The sequence below is a fragment of the Tupaia chinensis genome, unplaced genomic scaffold, assembly GCF_000334495.1.
Source record: "Tupaia chinensis unplaced genomic scaffold, TupChi_1.0 Scaffold000117_2, whole genome shotgun sequence".
Taxonomy (NCBI): domain Eukaryota; kingdom Metazoa; phylum Chordata; class Mammalia; order Scandentia; family Tupaiidae; genus Tupaia; species Tupaia belangeri.
Genome location: NW_006159583.1, coordinates 8,036,835 through 8,047,797, shown reverse-complemented (window position 1 = coordinate 8,047,797; position 10,963 = coordinate 8,036,835). Strand labels below are relative to the sequence as shown.

The 10,963-nt window shown below is 42.5% G+C and overlaps 1 pseudogene; it reads right to left on the bottom strand.

Annotated features, from left to right (window-relative positions):
• Positions 1–8,935: 8,935 nt before the first annotated feature.
• On the bottom strand, positions 8,936–10,263 carry LOC102501474 (26S proteasome regulatory subunit 4 pseudogene; annotated as a pseudogene).
• Positions 10,264–10,963: the final 700 nt, after the last annotated feature.

Here is a 10,963-nt window from a genome sequence, read left to right as displayed (position 1 = left end):
CACATATGCTCAGCATGTTTTTAAAGCCCCAGTGGCTTTATTACTTAATACCAGATCCAGTTCTAGGTCTGGACTGAAATGGTGTGAAAATGATAAAATTCTTCAGAATGTTAAAAGAGAATGTGTGGACTGGCAGGTGGGCATGGTAGTTAAGGGTGTTGGACTCCCACATGGCTGACCGTGGTTTGAATCCCGGAACTGCTGTCTTGCTTTCTCACTTTTTCTCTCTCTCTCTTTCTCTGTCCCTCTTTGGTCAAATTAAAATAAATAAATAAATAAATAGTTGAATAAAATAATTCTAAAAAAAAGAGAGAGAGAATGTGTCATATTTAGATTCAGCACAATCAAATGCTCAAGTATCAGACCAAAGGGACCTTGTTGACTTGAGTATCTGGTAAAACGAGCTCCGGGTAGAAATCCAGCAGGACCTGAACTGGGTACAGCCACAAGTTCTGGCTCTGTCCACCCATGCAGGGGAAAGTTATCCTCTTCAGTGCTCTGATTCTCTGGGAGCAATGTGCTCAGGGACGCCCCCTCACTTTTAGAAAGACTTTGGCATAATAGACGATCAAAAATGATTGTGGTGGGAAAAAGAATGAGTATCAAGAGGTGATGGAATGAGGCCTACTTTGTTTGCAAATCTCTGTGCAGTCTACTTCGGGCAACAGTGACTTCATGTCCCTGGGCACAACACGGAAATCAGAAGGCTACTTACACCGATGTTGCACAAGTTACAGCTGTCCTGAGCGGGGGAGAAGTCTAAGTTTCCTTCTAACCCAAATGTTGACACTGAAAACAAAAAACAAAAGCAAAAACAAACAAAAACGAAACGTTTACACTGAAAACAAAAACAAAAGCAAAAACAAACAAAAACAAAACAAAAAACCCTGGAAAATAATGAACCAGGGTGCCAGCAGGTACCACGGTAGTTAAGGCACTGGATTCCCACATGGTTGACTGCAGTTTGAGTCAACTTCTTTCTCACTTTCCCTTCTCTCTCTCTCTGGTGAGCACATGTGCCCTATAGTAAACTTTAAAGTAATAATAAATAAAATTAAAAAAATAATTAACCAGTCAACTAGTTAGTTCACTATTTTCAATGTGTAACTGTGTCTAGCCAATTCTTTTTCCATTCTTATTTTTAAGAATTATTTTTATTCATTATTATTATTTTAAAAATATTTGATCAGAGAGAGACAGGGAGAGAGGGAAAGGGAAGCCACGTGGGAGGCAAGCACCTGAACCACCATGTCACCTGCCAGCCCTGTCTCTGGTATCTTTAACACTCGGTCCTTCCTTGTCTTAGGCTTTGGATCAGAATCTTTCCTTCCTTTGTTTTACTTCTCTTCTGTTTTCCTCCTAGCATTAGCATTACCTTAGTTTACACTAGCATTCCCTTAGTTTAATATTCTGAATTATTTTAAGTTAGTATATATTCCTTGGTATCAAAAACTATCAAAGAGCCAGATTCCTTTCTGCTTTTGTGTGTACAGCTGTGACCTTAAAAGCCCTCTTTTCATCGCTGTCTTTTACACATTCAGGGCATCTTATTATATGTATTAGACTCATTTCATCCTGTATATAATTGCCAGATGAGTCTTCTTAAAACAAACTACTTGGGGCCAGCAGGAGGTGTGATGGTTAGGGTGTGGGACTCCTACCTGGTCAACCACACAGTTCAAGTCCCACCCAGACTTCTCTCTCTCGTCTTTCTGTCTCTCTCAGGTGAGTTCATGTGCTCTGTAAAAAAAACAAACAAATAACAAATAAAGTTAACTAAATAATTCTTTTTAAAAAATCCACTTCTTATCATTTTATTTTCCTTCTCAGAATAGTCAATGCTTTTTGATTGCTTACAGGAATAAGCTCAAATTCCTTGCAAGGCATTTACAGAATCACCTAATCATGTCTCAACTTCCCTTTCCTGTCTTATCTCAAACTATTCTCTTAAAAAGTTCTACTCAGGTTAAATTGATCTTCCTGGTGTTTCTTAAGCACATTTCACTTTTTTTTTTTCTCATCAAATGCTTTAAACATGTTTTCTGCCTCCATTTTTTTGTGCTTACTTCATTTTTCCCCATCATCCCAGAATGTCATCAAAATCCTTGTCATCATTGCCAGATGTGGCTGAAGAAACCTTGCCTCTATTAAACCCTCTCTGACCAGTCCGAAGCACTGATTCTCAAGATCTTTATTGTCCGTACTACTCTTGGACATATTTTATTTGTTCACCAGCATGATCACTGACTTTGTATAATTGCTATTTATTTTTGCATGAATTCAAGCCAAGTCTCTAAAATGAGAACTCGTGAACCTGTCTTACACTTCCCCATATGCCCTTCGGGATATGAGATGCCCCGAGTTTCACAGAGCTTATACGTGCACGGTTTTCTCCATGTGACTGAATTCTAGAGCTGGAAGGAGACTCGCAGTTCTGACAGTTCAGTGAGTTCACTGACTACTTAATAAAGTCTGAACTGGGGCCGGCAGGTGGCGTGGGCGCTAGGGGACCTAGGGGTGCTAGGCTCCCGCGTGACCAACTGAAGTTCAAGTCCTAGACCTGGCAGTTTGCTTTCTCACTTTCCTTCTCTCTCACTCTGTCTTTCTCTGGTCAAATTGAAATAAATAAATAAACAAACAAGTAAAGTTAAATTATAAAAGTTCTAAAAGAAAATAAAGCCTGAACTGAAGGGCAGGTAAGACCTGTGAGCCTAGCTATGTATTATAAATAATGGATTTAATTAAAATATTTTAATGTATTTTAAATATAAATATAAAATAAATACACATTATTTACATAACATATATAATCTGATATATGAAATAAACATATAATATATGAAAGTATAACAAAATAAACTATATTCTTGTTTTCATATTAATATATAAATGCATATTTTTATATTAACATATAATTTTGATATATTTATTCATATAGTTCATTGAGATTGATTTTTAAGAAAGATGTACAACATAGATGAACAGTTTGATACAAAAGTAAATCTAGGGGGCCACAGGTGTAGTGGTGTTTGGGACACTGGGCTCCCAGATGGCCCACCACACTTCTAGTCTTGGACCTGGCAGCTTGTTCTCTCACTTTCTTCCTCTCTCTCTGGTGAGTACACGTGCTCAATAGGAAATTAAAAATCATAATAATAAATAAAATGAATTAAATAATTTAAAAAATAAATCTAAGCACAATTGACCTGTGGAGAAATATTTCCATGGTCTAGTAGTCTTATCAAAGTTTAAGAGCTCAGCTTGTAATATTTTAAGAGAGATTTTTGCTATGAGGCATGTGTGCTTGCCAGAGAGAGACAGAAAGAAAGCGAGAAATCACTCTCCCCCGGCGGGATGGCGGTACTGTAATCCCTTCTCCTCCAGTCTCCTCTCAGGGACTTTGGGCACGCACATAGTCGCCTCCATGATGAGTTTTAAGCTGCTGGGTCCTTACAAGGTCGACTACGTGAGAATCCAGAAACACAACCATTATGCCATCTGGGGTACTTGCTGGTCCCTAATTCTGATTTGACAGTCGTCAAACCTCAGGCTGGCGATTCCTCACGCTCTTCACTTACCACCTGCAGCATCATCTCTCCCCAGCAGGTGGCGCTGCTTCTCTATCGAATATTTTCCCTGGCTCCCAACGGACTTTCCCACTCATACTCTGCTCCCTGAAAAGGCCTGACCTAGAAAAGCAATTTGAGCCATTCAGTGGAGATAGAAATTGTTTACATTTGTTATATATTTACTGGTAGTGAAGTGTTTCAAAGAGCCAATTTTTGGTTTTTGTTTTTTATGTTTTTCTTCTTATATTTCTGATCTTGGGAAATTTGGTTTCTCCTTATTAGCCCAGAGCCCTTCTATTGAGTGATTTTCAGATACTATGATCAGCCGAGGCCCAGAACTTGACGAGGCACCTGCCCCACTCCTCTTTTCTATAGGCGGGTTTGTGTGGCCCAGATGCCTTGTCAAAGTCATTCATGAAGTCAAATGCAGAGTCAGGGATCAAACTGTCAGTAGCCTTCTCTGTTCTATCCTGTCTTGGCCTTTTTTGCTTTATAGGTTTTTGCCAAGGGCATGTGCACTTGCCAGAGTGAGAGAGAAAGAGAGGGAAAAATGAGAAGCCAGAGAGACAGACAGAGACAGGGAAAGTGAGAAGTTACCACCCTGGGGAGAAACTACATTACAATCCCTTCCCTTCCATTTTCCTCTGGGGATTCTGGGCATGCACACATATGTGCCTAGTGTGATTTTCAAGCCGCCGGATCTGGGACTCAAACCACAGTGGGCCATGTGGAAGCCTAGTGCCTTAACCACCATGCCACTTGCTACCGCCCAGTCTTAGCCTTTACCACACCACTTAGAATCAAGCAAGCTTTGTCTTAAGTCAGTATTCCTCTCAATCTAAGCTGCCAAAGCGAGCCAAGAATAGGAGAGCTTTGTGGACATCATTGTGTGGGGGAAGGAGGGTTTCACTTTTCATTCTGCTCTGTAGCATCTGGCCCGTGCTAAGTCCTCCAGTATTTACTGAATGGAAGATGGGAGGGAAACGGAAACAGAAAGGAAAGAAAGTAGGGAGGGAAAGTGTCATAAGCTGAATTGTGTTTCCCCTAAGTTCGTATATTGAAATTCAAACCCTCAGTGTCTTAGAATGTCACTGTGTTTGGAGACAGGGCTTTTAAAGAGGGAATTAAGTTAGAGTGAGCCCTAATCGAAGCTCAACGATGTCCTCATAAGAAGAGGAGATTAGGGGTCAGCAGGTAGCATGGTGGTTAAGGCAATGGACTCCCACGTGGCTGACCGCGGTTTAAGTCCCTTAAAAGAATTATTTGCTTGATTTTATTTATAATTTCTTTAATTTTATCTATTATTATGATGATGATTTTTTTAAAATCAACCAGAGAGAGAGAAGAAAAGCAAGAAAGCAAGCCACCAAGTCCAGGATTCGAACCATGGTTGACCATGTGGGAATCCAGAACCTTAACCATCATGTAGCCTGATAGCCCCAAATAAATAATTCCTAAAAAAAAAAAAAAAGAAAAAGAAAAAGAAAAGTAAAGTAAAGAAAAGAGGAGATTAGGACACAGGGAGACACTAGGGGTGCCGTGCACAGAGGGATGACCATGTGAGGAGGCAGCAAGAAAGTAGCCATCTGCAAGTTAAGGCGAGTGTCCTCAGAGGAAACCAGTCACGGTGGCATCTTGACCTGGAACATCCAGGCTCCAGAACTGTGAGAATAAATGTCTATTGGTCTCGATCTGTGGTGTTTTGGCAAAGCAAGCCTAGCAAATTAATACAAGAGGGAAAGAAGAAAGAAAGGAAGGAGCCGAGAGGCAAGGGGGGAAGGAAAGACAAGAGAAAAAGAAAGGGAGAAAAAGAAGGAAAGGGAGAAAGGAGGAGAGAGAAAGAGAGATCGAGGAGCGAGGAGTTGCTGACTTGCGGCAACTCCTAAGGACCAGAGACGTCTGACAGATCCCAAGATGACTCAGCTTGGGTTAGAGTGCTCTTAGAAATAAGATGAAGAGCAGTTTCTGGCCAACTGCATTATTTTATTAGCTCTTATTTCATCCTATTTTGACTCAGGCAATAAATGAAAAAGTGAATTCAGCGGCTGTGTATCCCGGTGGGATAAATCTTCACCTGCCACTTGAGTCAACTCTGGCAGCCGCCTCTGCCTTCCCGCTCTGACCTCATGGGGCCGCCATTAGAGGGCAGATAGAACGTGGAAGGATTTGGGAACAAGTCCACAGTCACAGTCAGAAAAATTCCAGGAAGTCCAAACACATAATTTTATTAGATTCATGTCTAGAATGAGAATTATCACTCTAAGTGGAAGCAGAGTCTCAGAGGCTTTGGCCTCCGTCAGGAAGCACAGCCACTCCTATTTCTGACTCAAACATGAGTTACTGGCTTTTCTTTCTTAGGATAAATCTTATTCTGGAGGCAAAGTCTAAATGCCCTGACTTTTATTCTGATGATTTTCAGGACCAGCAGATGGTGTAATGATGACATCACTGGACTCCCACATAGTTGATCTCGGTTCGAGTCTCAGACCTGGCAGCTTAAAATGCACCCCGGATGCGTGTGTGTGCGTGCCCAAGATCCCGAGAGGAGAATGGAGGAGAAGGGATTATGGCATGGCCATCCCTCCTGCGGGGTGATTTCTTGCTTTCTGTCTCTCTGTCTCATCAGTGAGCAAGCCCACATTCCCTATAGAAAAAAACAAACAAACCTATGATTTTCCTTCAGAACTAACCCCTCCATGGGTCAGTGGGCCAATACCTTGTGCTATGGATCTCATTTGACTTAACTGGCCATGAAACCTGTCCTGGGTCCCACAGTGGTACAGCAGTGAAATCTGATATTCTGGGAGGCTGCCCTACCTGGGAACAACCTGGGTTCTCGCCAGAGACCTCCCTGAGAGTGCGGGGCATGCATGTGCCTGTGATCTGGGGCTGGTGAGGCTGGGGGTTGTGGGTGAATCACAAATTCAAAACCTTTGGGGGCGCTGTCTCTCTCTCTCTCATTCATGGAAGAAATGAGTTAATAAACTTAAAAAAAAAAAATCACCTGTCCTATGTCTATTTCCTTGTGACCTCACAAATTTTCCAAATACATTGATCTGAACCAAAGTGACCACTCTTCTCTTAGAGGACATACTTGATTTTGAACACTGACTTCCTTGAAACAACATGTTAGCTTAGGAGTTAAACTCATCCTGCGAGTGGTGACTGCTGCCATTTTATCATGTGAAGGAAGTGGATGTGAATCACTTCGGTACTCTGGTTGCCTGCAGGTCATTCTACCTGGGCAGCTGTATGCTCTTGCAAATGAATGAGGAGCTTGTATAAGAAAATAATCCATTCAGCAAACATGATTGAGGACCTACTAAATGCCAGGCACTGTATCCCCTGGGCCGAGGCAACAGACCAGGCGAAGATAGGTCCAAGCCTTTAGTGAAAAGACAGATTTTTGCTGCAGTGTCCTGAGTGCTGGAACAGCCCACAGTATGAATAGAAAGAGAGAGATGGTCTCCTGAGTTCTTTCTTTCTTTTTTATTTATTTATTGGGGGAGAGGTTTTTGCTATAGGGTATGTGCGCTCACCAGAAAGACAGAGAGAGACAGAGAGACAGAAAGCTAGAAATCCCCCCCTGGGGGGATGAACACACTGCAATCCCTTCTCCTCCATTCTCTTCTCAGGATCTTGGGCATGCACGCACATGCACCCGGCATGAGTTTAAGCCACTGGGTCTGGGATTTGAACCGTGGTCGACTACATGGGAGTCCAACGATATAGTCATTACGCCATCTGCTGATCTTGCTCCTGGGTTCTTAAAGAGGTAGCCTGCAACAATTATGGCTGCCCAGTGCTAATGGAGAGAGAGGAAAGAATTGTTGTGTTTCCTTCCTTCCTTCCTTCCTTCCTTCCTTCCTTCCTTTCTTTCTTTCTTTCTTTCTTTCTTTCTTTCTTTCTTTCTTTCTTTCTTTCTTCCATTCTTCTTTCTTTTTTTTTTGTTTGATTTTGTTTTGCTATAGGGCACGTGCACTTACCAGAAAGAGAAAGAGAGAGAGAGAGAGAGAAATAAAGTGAGAAATAACCCTTCAAGGGGACGGCCACACTACAATCCCTTCTTCTCTCAGGATTTGGGGCATGCACGCACATGTGACTAGTGTGATGTTTAAGCTGCCAGGTCCAGGACTCGAATTGCACAGTTGGTCACATGGAATCCAGTGCCTTAACCTCCATGCTGTCTGCTGGCCCAAAGATGAGACTCAGTTTTATTGAGGAAATCTGGTGGGTAGAATGAGCTGAAGTCACAGGGGAACCACATTTACACACAAAAAAGTGTGTGTGTGTTGTATAGTCTTTTATAAGAAAATGTGAGTGAATTGAGGATGTGAAGGATATATTTTCTTTTTTTAAAAAAATTTAATTTAACTTTTTTGTAATGATATATTTTTATTTTAGGTGTCTGACTTTGAGCTTGAGGAAAGTAAGCCTCAAGAGGCCTCATGGGTAGCGACAGGAATACAGTACATAGCATAGTCTCTAACACCGTCGTAGCCTTTCGATTTCTGAAAGGCCAGCTTGCTCTGCTCTTCAGCCTATACGAGGTCAAATGTGCATGGTTAATGCTGTGCAAGCTCTGAGGACTGAAAAGCAATACAGCTCGAGGTTGGCAGGTGGCGTGGCGGTTAGGGGTGCTGGACTCTCTCATGGCCAACCATAGTTCGAGGTCTAGACCTGGCGGCTTGGTTTCTCACTTTCTCTCTCTCTCTCTATCTCTCGTCTTTCTCTGATTAAAATTTAAAAAAAAATCAAATAAGTAAAGCTAAATAAAATAATTCTAAAAAAAAAGAAAAAGAAAAAGAATACAGACGAGGGCTGAAAGGACAATTAAACACACCTAGATCACAAACACAAAGTAACACGGAATATGAAAAATGCCCCAAGAGAGCAAGAGAGCCTTCCTCCCTACCGTTTTATCACTGAGTTCAACTCCTCACCCCACCCCGGCTTCCACACAAATGGGCTATGCAGTGCCACACGTGGAATTCGCTCGGAATGTGCATGACACGAAGTAGTGGGAACTGAGATGGTGGGTATGTGTATTGCCCTGGTTTGATCATCACACAATGTACATATGCTTTGAGTAAAAGCCACGCATCTGTACAACTGTTATCCGTTTTTGTTTATTTGTTTGTTTTGTGTGTGTGTGAAAGAGCACACTTTATTGGGAAACAGAGTGCTGCACACTGACCAGCAGACAAAGGCTGCCCAGTGGGCCCCCTCCGTGGCACACTCCCACAGACACACGGGAGGTTTGTAGTAAACATCAGTCGGAACATGGATTCTTCTGGGCATGTTCCCAGCCTTGTTCCCCACCTCAGGAAAACTGCCAAACACTTTCCTGAAATGATGGTGGTTCACTAGAGATAGGGCCCCTCAGGGATACCTTCTGGTTTTATGTAAAGAACATTTTCTTTAGATTTTTTGAAGGCTTCATTTGTTACTTTCATTCTCTGTACTCTCAAGGCCTTCGGACCAGCTTCTGTACAAATTGCCTTGATGTCGGCACCAGACAGGTCATCCTTAGCCGTGATCAGGTCATCCAGGGTTACATCATCGGCCCGCGTCATCCTGCTTGTGTGAATCTGAAATATGCGCTTCTCGGTCTTACATTGGGCAAGGGGAACTCAGTCTTCCTGTGAATGCTGCCTGATCTAATAAGCGCTGGATCCAAAGTCTCTATTCGGTTTGTGGCCATAATAACTTTCACATCTCCCCTTGAATCAAATCCATACAGCTGGTTCAACAGTTCCAATATTGTTTGCTATGTTTCTTTCAGCACCAGAATTTGAGTCATATCTTTTTGTCCCAATGGCATCGACTTCATTGATAGCCACAATGGATGGTGCGTGCTCTTCAGCAACTCGAAAGAGTTCCTGTACAAGTTTGGGCCCATCACCCAGGCACTTCTGAATCAGTTGAGAGCCAACAACTCTCAAGAAAGTGGTTGAAGTTTGGTTTGCAACTGCTTTGGCTAGCAAGGATTTTCCTGTGCCAAGGGGACCATAGAGAATGACCCCCTTGGGGGGCTTTGTGCCCATCTTTTCATAATATTCAGGATGGGTGAGAGGAAGTTCTACAGATTCCTTCATCTCCTGGATTTGGTTGCCCAACCCCCCAGTTATCGGCCTAGGTCTCCTGTGGGGCCTTTTCCACCTTCATCACTGTGACCAAGGGATCCATGTCATCCATCAGCACCCCTATCACCGCATGCACCTTGTGGTTGAGCAGGACTGAGCAGCCCGGTTCCAACAGATCCTTGTCTACAAATGAAAGAGTGCTGACATAGTGTTCTGAGCCCACAGATACAAACACGATGGCGTGATTGTCACCAATGATCTCTTCTAAGGTTACTACCGACATCGGGGTCCCCCTCAGATCATCCACCTTTGATCTTTCCTCCTCTTGCTTTTCTTCTAATGGTTTCATCTGTTCCTGATTTCTAATGAATTCTTCTTCCATGAGAAGGTAGTCTTTAATTCTCTCTAATTTCAATCATTTTAACCGGCACTGTATGTGAGGTGTCACCAGTGGCAGTTTGCTTGCAACATCTAGTCCCTTAGTTTTCTTTCTTTTTTTTTTTTTTCCACACTGTAGTTGGGACAGGAAGTTCATACTTCTTTTTCTTGTCCTTGTCATCCTTCTTGCCACCTCCAGGACCATGACTGACACTCTAACTTTGACTCATCCTGCTTTGGCTGCTCTCTGCAACTATTACTTGTAAACTAGAAATTGGGATAATAATTTTTCTTCCCTTTTTTCTTTCTTTTTTGCTTTTTAGAGAGAGATTTTTCTTTTGCTACAGGGCATATGTGCTTGCCAGAGAGACAAAGAGAAAGTGAGAAATCACCCTTCTAAAAATGGCAACATCGCAATCTCTGCTATTCTATCCTCCTCTCAGGATTTTGGGCACACATGCTTTTGTGCCCAGTGTGAATTTTCAGTTACCAGGTCTGGGACTTGAATTGTGGTCAGCTGTGTGAGAGTCCAGCACCCTTACCACTACACTACCTGCTGGGCCCTGTGATAATAATGTTTTTAAAAAGAAAAAAAAAATTTTAAAAATAAAATAAAATAAAATGAGCCTCAATGCACTCGCTTTGTTCTCTCCGAGCAAAACTTTCTGACAGACTGGGACCAGCAGTTGGAGTAATGGCTATGTTGCTGGACTCCCATGTAATCAACAGTGGTTTGAGTCCAGGACTTGGTGGCTTAGACTCACACTGGGTGTATGTGCATACGTGCCCAAGATCCCAAGAGGAGAATGGAGTAGAATGGATTGTGGCATGGCCATCCCCCCTGGGGGGGTGATTTCTCGCTTTTTATCTCTCTGTCTCTCTGTCTTTTTGGCAAGTGCACACTCCCTATAGCAAAAACTTCTCAAAAAA